Source organism: Ambystoma mexicanum, chromosome 13 (assembly GCF_040938575.1).
Source record: "Ambystoma mexicanum isolate Mex_15411 chromosome 13, UKY_AmexF1_1, whole genome shotgun sequence".
Classification (NCBI taxonomy): domain Eukaryota; kingdom Metazoa; phylum Chordata; class Amphibia; order Caudata; family Ambystomatidae; genus Ambystoma; species Ambystoma mexicanum.
The window spans coordinates 30,994,158-31,009,643 of record NC_090938.1 but is presented as its reverse complement, the minus strand read 5'-3'; positions in this window follow the sequence as shown (position 1 = coordinate 31,009,643).

Here is a 15,486-nt window from a genome sequence, read left to right as displayed (position 1 = left end):
CTGAGAAAAACCTCCATGCACTAGATGTAAGGAGGGTGGTTCTTTACTATGTAAACAAGACAAAACCACTAAGAAAAACAGACCAACTGTTTGTCTCCATATCACCTGGCAGGGAAGGTGAACACGTAAAAAAAATGCCATCTCCACATGGATAGTGAAATGCATACAGCTCTGCTGCTACTCAACTCTTCCTTTCACACCAAGAGCTCACTCTACCAAGGGTACAGGAGCTACTTTGGCCTTTTTGCAAACGTCCCGCTGGACACCATTTACAAAGCAACTACATGGAGTTCCATACATACTTTTACTCATCATTACTGCATTGACACACCTTCTAAAGCAGATTCACAGGTGGGACAAGCTGTGCTAAAACATCTATTTGCCACTGTACCTTCTCACAACCCACCACCTTCTCCAGACACTGCTTGCTAATCTATGCATAGCATGTGATCTAAGCAGATCCACAAGCCTCAGAAGGGATACATTGCTCACTGTAATCGTATTTCTGATGCTTGTATCTGCATAGATTCACATGTGCCCACCCTTCGTCCCCTGTGATGTATAAGGTGTTTAGATGTTTTCTGGCTTTATCTACTCTTATTTGCTTTATTGCATCTGTACTCATGGTACACTTCATGCTACCTGATGTCAGAAAAAAATACAATCTGAGGGTCCTCGACGCGTGAAGGACCGTGGGTATAGGAGATGTCACACTAGGGATAGTATTACTGGCACACCCTGTCAACGTCTCTTTTTTCGAGTTTCGAAAACAGAAAATGTAATACTCAGCTGCTACTACTAGATGTCGGCCTTTGCATAGCATGTGAACCTAAGCAGATACAAGCATCAAAAATGCGATTATGGTGAGCTCTTTATATATATATATATATATATATATATACATTTCCGGTATACACTTCCTCTCTGCCTATAGCCTTTTAGTTCTTATTCTCACTTTTCCTTCCACTTCTCTACTTTGCCTCTGGGGCACACTCCTTCTCTCCACTCTTCTCCACCCTCATGATCGTATTCCTCCTCTCATTCCTCCTCTCTCTGCTCTGCTCCCACGTAGTCTTACTCTGCCTCACTCTCAGACACACACAGACATCAAGCAAAATTGGTGCCACCCTCCCAATCCCAACACCTTAACTTTGCTCTCTCCAAACATGCAGGTACCCTCCTCCAACAACTCCACCACCTTCTTCACAATCCTCTCTGGGCTCTTGGTCCTGCTGCACCTTTTCTGACCTCACCGAACACCTCACACAGATGACTCTCCCGAGTTTTTCCTAGCCTTCCCCTTCCTGTCTAGAAAATGCTTTTAGCTCCCATTGGGTACTTGGATAAGCTGTCTCCCTGGTCCAGTTGCTGCCTTGTCTACCACAACTGCTCCTATATCCCCTTCATGTAGGGTGGGATTTTTCCTGGGAGTCCCCATAAGGGCTAATAACCCAGTCCTTTTTTTCAGCCTCCATTTCCTTCCTGCCTGCCATGCTGCCTGACATCGTGTTTGCTCTGTGTTCCTCTCCTTTATCAGGTAAGCCTCTGTCTAGAAGGATTTGGGGGAATATTCTCTGGTCACCCATAATGCTCTGGTCACCCATACTACTGTGCTGCTCTCCACTTTCTCCAACTCTGCCGCTCCTGTTCCACTACTTCCTTATTGTAATTTTGGGGAGCGTGTAGTAGGTGTTGGGTCTCCCATGCAACTCCTGGATGAGTGAGGAAAGTCCATTTTCAACAGGGTAAACATTTCTGACCGTCTGGCTCGGTTTTGGCTGTTTCACATGGGTGCATTGTGGTTCTTGTATTCTTTTTGTTGGTGTATGGGAGGTCCTTGGGGGCCATTTCATGGTCATATCTCTGACCCTGCCATACACCTCAGTCTCTTTAGGTCTGTCACTTTCGGCATATATAGTTATTTCCTCTTGCAACCATGCTCCATCTCATATATTGCCTTCTGCACCCTTCTGATGTTACCACCTCCTTTTTCAATCTCACAACATGTACCACCCCCTCCTTCACCCTCTTTCTTTCTGATGTTACCGCCTCCTTCTCCCTCGCTCCTGAGTTCATCACATCTTCCTTCACTCTCTCAGCTCTCACCACAACGTCTTTCCCTCCACGTGTGCTACCTCTGCTTCTTTCAAGGCTTCACAATCTCCAGCCACTGCCAAATGTAGGCCTCCTGCTCCTTATACAATGCTGATCAACTGGAGCATTGTTTCTTTACATGGTATGCTCCACTCCCCCTGGGTTGGACTCTTTGTGAAGGTTTGCACCTGTGGCTTGTAATTGGGTGAGTGCTGGAATCGGTTATTATCCCAGAGTGCATTTAGGTCTTCTTTGAACTTAAGAGACTCAACCAAGACTATTGCTGGACTGCCCACCATCTGTGAAGATATGTGTCCCCTGTAATCCTCATACTGAATTGAGGTTTTTAACATAAACAGGAGATGTTAAATGTGTTTTAGGGGTGTTATGTACACATGAAGAGTGAATAGTATTCTGTCTGGAATGTTTGACAAAAGGATTTCTCAGAGTCGTACAACTAAATGGTTCTGAATAACGACAACCCTCCATCAGGAACCCTCGAATTAGAGGGTCTTCTTGACAGGAAAGGGAAGAATACCACATCTCTCCCGTTGGAGTCATCCCTTCTTCTCGATATTCATCCCCTCTCACATGACCCTCCCTCGTGATACCACTCCAGTGTCGGGATCAGGTAGAGCGCGCCTTTCCCAGGCCACGTGGGAGGAGACAACCACGGGGAATCGGTGATGACTCTGGAGGATTCATCTCACTTAGCACAAAAACTGGTTCCTTATCACATGTTCCTGTAACATATTTAAATGACATTCTTGGTACCAAAATAGCAATATTGAATCATGTTCAGAGCTTCCCGCTGGCTACAGGGATTGCAAAAAGACTCTGGGGGCCCTTACGAGTTGGGTGGTAGGGGTTTACCGGCACCGGTAAGGATGCCGGTGCCAGTAAACCCTTACCGCCCTATTCTGAGGTCCCTTAACAGCTGGTCTGACTAGCCGTTCTTTGCGGGACCCGTTAAGGGACCTTGGAGCTAATAACAGGCCTGCAATTTGCGAGCCCGTTATTAGCGCCTTCCCCATTCCCATTGAGTCCTATGGGGGCTCAAATGGGAATGGTGAATGGTTTACTGAATGGGGACTTACCGGGTCTGCATAGGTCGGAATGTCCCGGTAAGTCCCCATTCAGTGAGACCAGACCCGGACCCGGGTTTGGAGGCAGCCATGGTGCTAATAGCCAAACTCGTAATCACCCCCTCTGTGTACTTTGTGACCACATGCTCATGTTTACCTGGGGGTTCCCCTCTCCCCCCAGTCCCCTCTGCTCCCTCCAGGTAGATCATTGTCTTCTCCGTCATAATTTGTTGGGATCTGGTGCACTGATTTCTTTCACATCCTGCTACCTCTTCAGTGATATAAGTGCCCAGGTGTTTTAAGCCGATGGCATGTCAACCGAAACTTAAATAGCCAGTGGTTCTATATATGACTGCACTAGGGCTGAATGATGCATTCTACTCCTTGGTTGTTTGCATTGAACTCAACGTGCTTTGTAGCTGAATCTTGATACTGGCCTCACTTCACGACTTGATATTCTTAGTGGGACTGGAGGGCCTGGGTGCAAGCCTACTTCCGGAAGGTCTGGTATGCCTAGCAGAGCTGCATCATCTGGAGCATTAGGAGGCTTAGTCGCACTATAGCTATCTATGTCCTGCTTGCTGACATGGTTTCTTGGAATATTCTGGCGCAATCTGGAATGTTGGACCAGATGACCTCTTGTACCCAATTGGAATCATCACTATCCCTGGAGTCCGATTTGGAATCCACTTCCCTTGCCTCTGGCTTACTGAGATCTACCGTGACTGTCCTTTATTCTTTTGCAATGGCTATTCGACCTCTGTGGCCTGGCTGTGATTCTCCTCTGGAGCCTGCAGTCTCTGAGTGGAAGGTTCCCTATGGAAATTAATTCAAGAAATTGCTATGGATTTCATCTGCAACTCTGCAATTTCGTGGCTTTCCGTCTTCTTGAATCATGTTCTCTCTAAGACTAATTCAGTGGTGTTCCAAAATGGGAGGTCTTCAGTGGTCTGCCTAGTTTGTTCCGGCCTCCCCTTCCCAAACTTCGAACTAAGACTTGATCCTCTGGTTTCAGTATTGCAGTCTGAGTTTCTTATTGTATTGCTGCTTCTCCAGCATTGGATCTTTCATAGATTCACATGCTGTAAATATTCCCCGTCTCGGTAACATAGAGCGGTTTAAATTTCAACTGAAATTCTCAGTCACTTTTGAGCTCTATTATAGTCCTTTTTGGGCCATACTGCCCACAGCCAATCTCAATTTAGCTCCTCCCCTGTCAGCCATCTTCAGATTTTTTACCGCACCTTAGTGGAGGGAGGGTATCGGGTAATAATGTCCCCATGCATAATGTTGCTGGGAAAAGCCATTGGCGGCATTATATATGGTGACATTATGTATGGGGACGGGTTGCGGGGATGTCCTGTGCTCCCCTTGTAAAAAAAATAAAAAAATGATTCCGAGATTGCAGTAATCTGTGTACTTTGTGACCACATGCTCATGTTTACCTGGGGGTTACCATGCTATTACTGTCTCATGTCTCCACAAAAAACGGCGACTTTTTTGTCCAGAGACATTTTTGCGGGGACATTATTACATGGAACCGCTGGTGGTCCTCAAAAATCATCTCTTCGAATGTTCTACTTGTATATATCAAAAATAACCTTTTTTCTATGAAAAATACATATTTTTCAACATCTACTTGACGACCGGTATCAGCGGTGACAGTGCTACTTCCATGGACTGTTTCCACTGCTGGTAATCTTCGATAACGCTTCGTCTGCGCAGTTGGGCCTACCTCATGGCGTCTGAATCCATGAGGAAGAGTCTGTTCAAGGCCTGTGCGGCAGTGGTCTGAAGAATGTCTACATAGAGTATCACCACGACGACTGCCTCTACTACCTTCACCCTCACCACATTATCCAGAACTGTGAAATCTGCCAGTCGTTCTCCAACAAGACGCTGAGGGATTGTCACCGTCGTCTCAGCGCGTGGCTCGAGGATGCCGGAAGGGGCCTCTGACTCTGTTTCAGGATGGACTCATGCCTCGTTAGGGCGGACAGACCAGCGAACCAACTCTAATAAGAGGTCAACACCACCAGCAAAAGGAGGCATAAAGAAACATTCAGCGACGAGCCCAGATCATTGCCGATAGGCCGGCCTCCACCAAAGGTCAGTGCCCAATGGAGGTCGACAGTGGAGAAAAGCCAAGGCCTTTTCCATCTCCCGGGGAGGTTATGTCTTCTAAGTCCACTGGCCACTCTTCGCTTTCAAGGTCGAAAAAGCTTGTCCAAATCAGCTACGAAGCTGTCATCGCCCCCCTATACTCACATGTTATGGTATAAATCGGGCCTCTTGCTGATGGCAAGAAGCCTTGGACATCTTCCATGAAGGCGAGTTAGCATCAGACCATGCTATTACTGCCTCTGTGGACATCGCTGACACTGGCTTTCACCAGCTTGGCAATGGAGCGGTCTTCCATAGGCAGGGTTGGCTCAAGGCCACAGAATGTCGGCCCGATGTCCAGTCCAGGGACGTGGACATGCCTTTTTGACGGCTCCTCCCTATTTGGGAAGTAGGTGGATGAGGCCTTACAATCCATAACGACGGCGACCGCTCCCTCCCTGGGGACACTAAAGCAGAGGCACCAGTCCTTTCGTTCTGGAAAAGGATGCTATGGCAGGACTTCATGGTATAATCACGCTACAAACCAGTCTTTCTTCTCCTACAAGACCCCATATTCATCAGCTGACTGGTACAGGAAAAGGTACCAGTACTACAGGGGTTCTCAGCAATGCTGTGGCTCTTCCAAATCTAAGGGCCAGTCCGGCAAATAAGCATGACCAGCCCGGGTCAAGTTCCTCCCACTTCAACACCCCAGTGGGAGAACGACTCTCAAGGTTTGTCGAAGAATGGTCACACATCACCAGCGACAAGTGGGTGTTATCCCTCCTTCAGCAGGGCAACTCGTCGGAGTTCATGGACTATCCACAAGACATTCGTCCTGTGCACATACCAGAGAAGTTGCAACACCTCTTTATTGAAGAAGTGCGAGCACTGCTGCAGAAGGGCACAGTGGAGAAGGTTCCCAGGGATGAGCTGGGCACAGGGGTATACTCCTGCTTCTTCCCAGTAAGGAAACAAATCACTGCACAACATGTCAGGGAGTTGGAGACCCATATTTGATCAGAGTGTGCTCAACAAGTTCCTAAAGGCACAAACGTTCCGCATGGTCACGCAGGTGCTGTCCCGGCTGCAGCAAGGAGACTTCCTAGCATCCCTCGACCTCGAGGATGCATACTTTCACATCCCTATTCACATCTCACATCGGTGCTGTGCTATCTATGGTTCATGATGACAGGGGTGCATTATCAGTTCAAGGCCCTTCCGTTCGGCTTGAGGTCTGCTCCGCGAGTATTCACCAAATGCCTTGCGCCAGTGGTGGGTCACTTGCGGCGGAGCAGCGTTCACGTCTATATCAAGATGACTGGTTGGTAAGATCCTCCTCCTATCCGCTGGCAGAAACCAGCACCACCACCAACATCCAGTGTCTACAGCACCTGGGGTTCCCCATTTACTTCCCGACGTCGTGCCTGGTTCCATCTCAACAGGCACTCTACCTCGGAGCAAGGCTAGACACCACGACCTGCACCGCCAGACCCTCAGACGAAAGGAGAGCAGCCCTTCTGCACAAGGTGCGCTGTCTCAACGGCGCCCAGATGACATTTCACAACTACAAGTCCCTCCTGGGTATGTTATCATCATGTATCACATTGGTCATCAACTGCCGGTTATACATGAAACCGTTGCAGGAATTCCTGGATGCCCCCTGGATCCAAGCCTCAGTATCCTGGGACGACTGCATTGCTCTGACTCCAGTTTTCAGAAGGAGCCTTTGCTGGTGGTCAGTAGGGCGCCTCCTTCAGGCTACCGGACCATCAGGCCACCGTCAGATTCTTCACTGGAGGGCTGGGGCGCCCACTGTCAAGACCAACATACCAGAGGCCTTTGGCCGGAGAAGACCCAGCACATGAACCTGCTGGAGTTACGGGCTATGTTTTGGGCCCTGAAATCCTTCCTCCCCCTCCTGATTCGGATTTACACTGACAACACAACATCTATGTTTTAGGCCCGCAATCAAGGTGGAACGAGGTCCCCACAGCTTACCAAGGAGGCTCAAGCCCTATGGCATTGGGCCCGACAGCATGACATGTTTCTTATTCCCCTCCACCTGCGGGGGATTCAGAACACTCTGGCAGACTCCCTCAGCAGGAAGTTACACTTCTATCATGTGTGTGAATTGCACGACGACCAGCTTCACCTGTTTCAGACCTGGGGTACTGCTGAGATCAACCTTTTTGCCACCTACGACAACAGTCTCTGCAAGACCGTTGCCAGCCGCTTTCCCCACCCGGAAAGCTTGGGGGACGCCTTTGCGTTTTCATGGGAGGGGATGTTTCTGTGTGGATTTCCCCCAATTCCTCTGGTGCCTCGAGTCACAATTTCAGACTGTATCGGTGAAAACTGATATTAGTGGACCCTGCGTGGCCAAGACAGTTTTAGTACTCCTTGCCCTCTCGTCAGCAGCGCCAATCAAGCTGCGCCTGCATCTGTCGCTCCTGTCCAGGAACCAGTTCTGCACCACAACCCGGCCTCCCTCAATCTGACAGCCTGGCTCCTGTGTTCTTAGAGTTCAGGGCTCTGTCACTCCCGCAAGCTTGCCAGGGGGTTCTGGCCAGGGCAAGAGCTCCGTCCACCTTGAAGTGCTACAAGAGCAAGTGGAAACGTTTTCAGGTGTGGTGCAAGTCCCATCAACTGCAACCTCACACCATCCGGCCGGAGGAGCTGTTGCCTTATCTGTTGTCCCTGGCTGAATCTGGCTTGTCACATTCCTCGATTAAGGTGCACCTGGCAGTGATCTGCAGGTCCAACTGCTCCACGGGGGTGCTGTCCTTATGGTCTCACTGGCTGGTGAATGAGTTTATACCTGGGCTCCTCTGGTCTTTTCCACCTGTTTGTCGCCCTGCACCAGCGTGGGAGCTAAATGTGCTACTCGAAAGGCTCATGAGGCCACCCTTCGAGCCCATGCACCAGGCATCCTGCAAACATCTTTCATGGAAAACAGCGTTTTGCTGGCCATACCATCAGCCCGACGAGTGGGTGAGATCCAGGTGTTCTCTTCGAAATCACCCTACTTGACGTTTCACAAGGCCATTCTGTGTACTAACCCGACGTCAAAGGTGCCATTCTCTTTCCATCTCAATCAGCGGGTGGTTCTGCCAGTATTCTTTGGCATGCCAACTTCTCCAGCGGAGTGAGCCCTGCACACGCTGGAGGATGTGGTGCGTGCCCTCAAGCATCATGTGGCACGCACTGAATAATTTTGTACGACAGATCAACTGTTTGTTGCATTTAGACCTTCTGGGGCCGGGACTTCTCTCTCCAAGTCTACCATTTCAAGATGGATTGCAGCCTGCATTTCATTCTGCCACCAGCAGGACTCTCCCGGGTAGGCACCGGGTGCACTCCACCTGAGAATTGGCTGCAACTACTGCCTTTCTCTCTGGGATCCTGCTGCATGACATCTCCCTTGCAGCCACCGAAAGATCGGTGCATACATTCACCAGGTTCTTTTGTGTCGACGGAGATTCCGCAGAAAAGTCTAGAGTCTGCCAGTCGGTTCTGCAGAACCTTTTTGTGGGAGGTTAATAAGTCTCTGATGGTAAGTTATACTGTATGCTTGCCTTCGCCTATTTGTATTGTTGTAATACTGCTTTGTAATCTATTCACAGCATGTGTATCTATGAAAGATTCGATGCTGAGAAGGAATAAGTTACCTGTAACTCAGGTTCTCAAGCATTGGTATCTTTCATAGATTCACATGCTGTGAATATTCCCCGTCGTCAGGCTGGGAATATTCGGTAACAGAGCAGTTTAAATTTAAACTGAAACTCTCAATGGTCAAAGGTTCAATGGTCTTTACTGTACAAAAAGAAAAACTAAGCTTACCTGAAGCTCCATCGCTCCAACACTAAATTCCTACTGCTAGCCAACAACAGTGAACACCATGACATCCAGACCTGGTTCTCTGCTATGAAACTCGAGAGCTTCACACCCCAGCTGTACCCCTGATCTAGGTCCCTTGGGTTCCACATCGATTGACACCTCTCCTCCAAACAATACATAGTAAGTAAGTCACAGATGGCTTGGTACCAGCTTTCTCTCCTGCGGAAAAACATGCCCTTCATCCCAGCAAACAACTTCTGATCTGTTGTTCAATCCTTGGTTCTCTCCCACCTGGATGTTGTCAATGTGCTTTTGGAAGACTGTCTGGTGACTACCCTGGCACTCCTGGGGTGTGTCCTGCATGCTGCAGCAAGAATCATAAAAGGGCTCTGTAAATTCGACTGCATTACCCCAACCCTCATCAAACTGCACTGGCTCCCGTTGCAAGCCCGTACCGCCTACCTGCACTTCAAAATGTCCAATGTTGGTTGCCCTTAATCTATTTATGTCCACTTACGTATTGTCCCCCGGTGACTGTTTGTTTTTCTCCCCTCCACAACCTGGTCAGAATGTGCGTCAAACTCACCCCATTGTAAGAAGCTTGCTGCTTCCCACCAAATCTGATTTCTTATCTATTGTATATTCTTTTATGATCAAAACAGCATTGTTCCTCCTGTATATGAACAAATAAAAATAAATCTTCAAATCATGTTGCATCATCTGAAAGACTGTCACCCTGAAGTCCCCATGCTACCTCACTGAGAAACTCTGCATCTCTGGAGGCCTGTGATCCACCAGAAGTAAGGACATGTGCAGACTTGAACTCTGCCGCTGCAGGAAGGAAACAGTCTTCTCTGTCAATGCTCCAAGACTCTGGACTCTGGAACCTCCTCCCCATCAACATCAGACTTGCTACATCGCTTCTACAGTTCAGGAAAGAGTTCTTTAGGAAATGGCTCATCCCTAACACCTAGTTCCACACACTGTTAACTTTCCACCCCACTTGTGACTATGTGATCTGCTCTCTACTGTCTCCTCCCCTGGTTGCTTGTAGATCTCTTGCTGACAATTGCTCACCCTTGACCTCCTCTGTTAGCTCCCCACTCCCTTTCCTCTGCTTCCCACACCATGTTCTTGCCCTCTGATTGTAAAGTGCTCCATTGCTTCCCGAAGCTAGGTCTGCGCTCAATTAATATCCTAATAATAATAATAATAAGAGAGAAAGTTTCGCTCTGATAACTTTGTGGAAAATTACCCAAACATACATTTGGTCTTTCTTGCTTTCCCTTAGTCTCTTTCCGGGTGGCAAAATTATTGCTCAGTCTTTGGGGTTTTAAGGTGATTGACACTTTTCGAAAAGATTCCGTTTTTGTATCTTGCCCCCAGTGGCTGGAATTCGGGCCCTTGGCGTATGGTATTTTTTTATTTGTTATTATTGTTATCTGGTTATAAAATAACTTTTAACAAGTTTTTTATACATCATTGTTGCATACATTCAAAACACCTTTTAAAAAATAACAAGTTATTTAAAACCTTTACAGATTAAGCAGGACCTTTGAAATTGAATTAAGAACATCTTAATGAAATTCAGTTAAGAACTTCTTAAAAGTAGAAAATGACAACACAGGCTCGATCCCCGGGTCCGCGCTTAGAAACCTTTGGTATTAAGCGTGTTATAAATAACCAACTAACTAAGGGCGAATAGTTCCATGTATAATAAATGCAAGGTAGCTTTACAATTTAAAGTCTGAGCATTAGAAACACCAATAGAAGCATAAACCTACCGACCTGTTCTGACGCCACCGTCGTGGCGATTATGAGTAGCCCCCCTGGTGGACCCCTTCCTCTCCTGCGGCTTAAATGGCCAGGAGGGAAGGAGAACTCCAGGGAAACCCTCTGGGGAAGAAAACCCTGTCAGCTCCGGGATGATGCCTGTTCTCGTGAAGAGCGGAATGTGATTCCAACGGTGTTCCAGGAATATGGTGTCTAGCACAAATGGTAAGAAAAGAAAGGAAAAGAGATTAATATGGGAAAGAGAAGCAAAAGGGGTTAAATGGAAGGAAGGTGGGAATAGTGGTAAAATACCCTCAAAGAGAATGGAACGTTTGCAAGGTGTCTATTCTTTCATATGCCGTATTCTGATCTGATGAGGCTGTTAGGCAATCGTAAAGGAAACGTGGTCAGACTGAGAAGGCAACTAAATGAATGTGAAAAGAAGCTGGATAGAAAGCAGGAACTATTCGGTATACCTGAAGCCATGTTCTGATCTGATGAGGCTGAAGTGGGATATGCAAAGGTAAGGCGGAAGAGATTTGTACCCGCTGCAGATATATCAGATTTTTGACAATCTCCCTGTTACCGAGGTGCGGAAGTGCGACTCGGAAAGAGACGCGAGGCGGGGTGAGAACGGTATGGAGTCCCCGCGTGCCACGGGGAGAGTTGCGAGCCGAGATGGTAGCTGATCAGGGTTTCTAAAGAGAAGGAACAACATTGAGAAGATGAGGAAAAGTGGGTCTGAAGACAGAGCAAATAGGTCAGCCTAGGTACGAATTTACGAAGCGCTGGTATGGGTGAAGAGCAACGCGCTCGAGCGTTGTCCAAGAAGGTAGATATGCTGATCCTTGCAGAGGGAGCAGAGCCCTAGTGTCTGCTATGCTTTGCAAGGGTGGAACACTGCAGCAACAAAGCCCCGCCATCTTGGAAGAAGAAATGGACGCTATACGAGCATGGGACCAACAGTGCCACAAAGACCATCGCCTCCTGAGGGATATGGCAGTATGCCCCCTCCAAAGGGCAGAGGTACCGGGCTTTCCAGGATGGCACTGATGGAAACGCCAGACCAACAGAGGCGCATGCACAGCCGAGGTCGGCTCCCAAGAGCGCTCAGTGGGGGAATACCCACCCAATCCACCAGATACTGGATGCGGCCCCGATGATACCAGGAATCACAAATCAAAGCCACCTCAAACTCAGGGCCCAAAGGAGTAGAAACCGGGAGAAGTTGGGCACCAGTACGCCGAAAAACAAAATGATCCACCACATCCTTATTGAGTTGGGAGATGTGGAACACCGGGAAGGAGGCAGCCGGAGACAGTAAGCAGCAGCACCCAGCTGTTGAAGTACAGGAAAAGGCCGCCAAAAAACCTGGGGGAGAGTTTAGAAGACACCAGATGTTGGGGAAGAAAACGAGAAGCCAACCACAGTCTGTCGCCCGGCGCCAATACCGGAACCGGTGTCCGGCGCTTGTCAGCAAAATGCTTGACACGTTCTTGAGCACTCAGAAGCGAGGAATATGCAGTCTGATGACCATTCCGGATTTCCAGTAGGAGCGCATCGACATCAGGAAATGAAGAAGCAGACGAAAGGCCAACAGGGAAACAGGTGGGATGAAACCCATAGGTGCAATGAAAAGGGCTGGTATCCAGGGACGCGTGGCGGGCATTGTTATAGGCAAACTCAGCTAAAGGCAGCAATTCAGTCCAATTGTCTTGAGACGCAGAGATGTAACATCGGAAATGCCCTACAAGCGTCTGATTCAGATGCTCAGTCAGACCGTTGGTCTGAGGATGAAATCCAGAACTTAGGGCGAATGTAATGTTAAGGTTCTTGCAGATATGCTGCCAATATCTGGAAGTATTCTGCGGCCTCCTAGACGATAGTTTCTGGAAGACCATGCAAGGAAAACATTTGTGCAATAAAGATCCTTGCCATTTGGGCAGTGGTAGGGAGACAAAATGGGCCATTTTAGTGAAATAGTCTATGGTTACCATTACAGTCGTACAGCCCTCGGAAACAGGAAGATCCACTATAAAATCGGTTGAAATAATTTGCCATGGGCAGACTGGAACCGGCATCCTAGTGAGATGCCCCAAAGGATGACAGCGAGGCGTTTTAGATTGTAAACAAAAAGAACAGGCCGAGACGCTTTGTTGCACATCCTTAGGCAGATCCGGCCACCAGAAATGGCGTTGGACTAGTTCACTGGTGTTAATAATTCCCCTGTGACCGGCCACCAGTGAGTCATGACATAACAGAAGTACAGACTTCCGAGCCCCAGGGCACCAAAAGCACCGGGATCTTCCCTTTGTAGTCGCAAGGTGGCTTCAGAAATGGACTGGAGAAAGTTTGTAACCACATGTATAAACCGAGCCTTGGGAAAAAGGGGTTCGGCCTGGAATGGAGATGAATAAGCAGACTCTTTCCGGGACAAGCCGTCTGCCTTAAGATTCACCCTTTCAGGAATAAAGATGAACACAATCTCATATGGGGAAAAGAAATGGGCCCAATAGGCCTGTCTGCTGTTGCTGGACTGGGCATACTGTAAAGCACAGAGGTTGTGGTGATCCATTCAGACTTCTATAGCGTGCTGAGCACCCAACTCCTTCTCGAAGATGGTGTAGTTTAGCTCAGAAGGAGAAAGAGTCTTAGATAAGTAGGCCGTCCACCAGCCACTCCACACCCTGGTCATTTTCTTGAAGGAGAAATGTGCCCAGAGCGTGATGGGAAGCATCTGACTCCACGATAAACGTCTTCCTCTGATCGGGTGAGAGCAGTATAGGCCCAGTAGTAAAGCGGTCCTTAAGAGTGTTAAAGGCCCTTTGAGCCCCGCTGGACCACAGAAAAGGAACCCCTTTCTTGAGGAGAGCAGTCAATGGTAGAATGACATCCGAGAAGTTAGGAATATATCGCTGATAAAGATTGGCAAACCGCAGGAATCGCTGGATATCCTTGACACAAACAAGTGATGCCCATTCTAGAATTGCTGATACTATCCATGGATATACCTTGCACAGATAGGATTTAACCCAAATATGCCACCTTTTCTTGATGAAACTCGCACTTATCCAATTTGCAGAACAAGTGATTGTCCAACAATCGTTGTAACACCTCCTTGACATCTAGCACATGTTCTGCCAGTGATAATGAAAAGACGAGTATATCATCGAGATATATAATGACTGAAGATATATAATGACTGAATGGAGCAAAATGTCAGAGAAAAGGTGGTCCATGAAACGTTGGAAGACGACCAGGGCGTTAGATAACCCAAAGGGCATCACGCGATACTCGTAATGTCCAGAGGGTGTATGAAAGTGCGTCTTCCATTCATCCCCAGATTTGATCCGGATGAGATGGTAGACTCTGCGAAGGTCCAGTTTAGTGGAGAACCTTGCCCCATTGACCGCCTCCAGTATATCTGGGATCAATGGCATGGGGTAACGATTGGGGATAGTGATCTTATTTAACCCGTGAAAATCTATGCATAGCCTAAATTCTGAGGTGTCCTTCTTTGGAACGAAAAAATAATGAAGCCTCTGCGGGTGAGGTAGATTCTGTGATCAAACCGTTGTGCAAGTTCTTTCGGAGGTACTCGTTAAGAACCTCCTTCTCTCTAGTGGAAAGGACGTACATGCATCCAAATGGAATGGGTTTATCCGGTACTAAATCAATAGAACCATCATCTCTACGATGCGGCGGGAGTACGGCATGTTCTGCCATGGAGAAAACACTCTGGAAAGGGTGATAGGGTTCGGGAATCTCCTGGAATTGATTGAGGACTGTAGTTCTTGAGCCTTGCGCAGGGTGCACAGAGGCAGGAAGAAACCCCACAGCTCCACTGGAGAGACAATGTTCAGAACCCAAGAAAAATGTTCCTGCAGTCCAGTTAACGTACGGATTATGGACCCGAAGCCAATGCAACCCCAAAATCACTGGATAATGGTCTGTACGGATAATATCCAGTATCACTGTTTCTCCATGGGAAGCGATATTCATCAGTATGGGTGACGTCTGTTCTTTAATAGGTCCAGAGGCTAGCAGACTCCCGTCCACTGACTCCACAGGGATGGAAACAGACTTTCTGGAACAAGGTATCCCCTGATTAGCTGCCCGGAGATAGTCAATGAAGTTACCAGCGGACCCACTGTCCACCATAGCATGAACCTCAATAGACCCAAGGGAATCCACAGTAAGAGAGACCTTGAGGACTACGATGGGAAATTCAGGGGCATATGTGACATGAGATGACAATCGTGACGTAGGGGAACTGCTCATTCAATCCCTAACCGTGGTTCCCCTGACGGTCAGGTTTGAGCGTTTCCCTGCTTCCTAGGAGGCGCAACAGGACAGTTCTGAACCGAATGGTCCTTAGAGCCACAGTACATGCATAATCCTAGGGCACAGCGTCGGTTGCATTCCTCCGGAGACCAAGCACCCCGGCCGTACCTATCTGCATGGGCTCATTGGTGACCTGGGTTTTGGGAGCCACCGTTGAATAGTCAGGAAGGGTACGGGAACCCCTTTGCCTCCACCGTTCGTGGTACCTTTCCTGAATCCTATAGTCCATCTGCATGACTAATGCGAT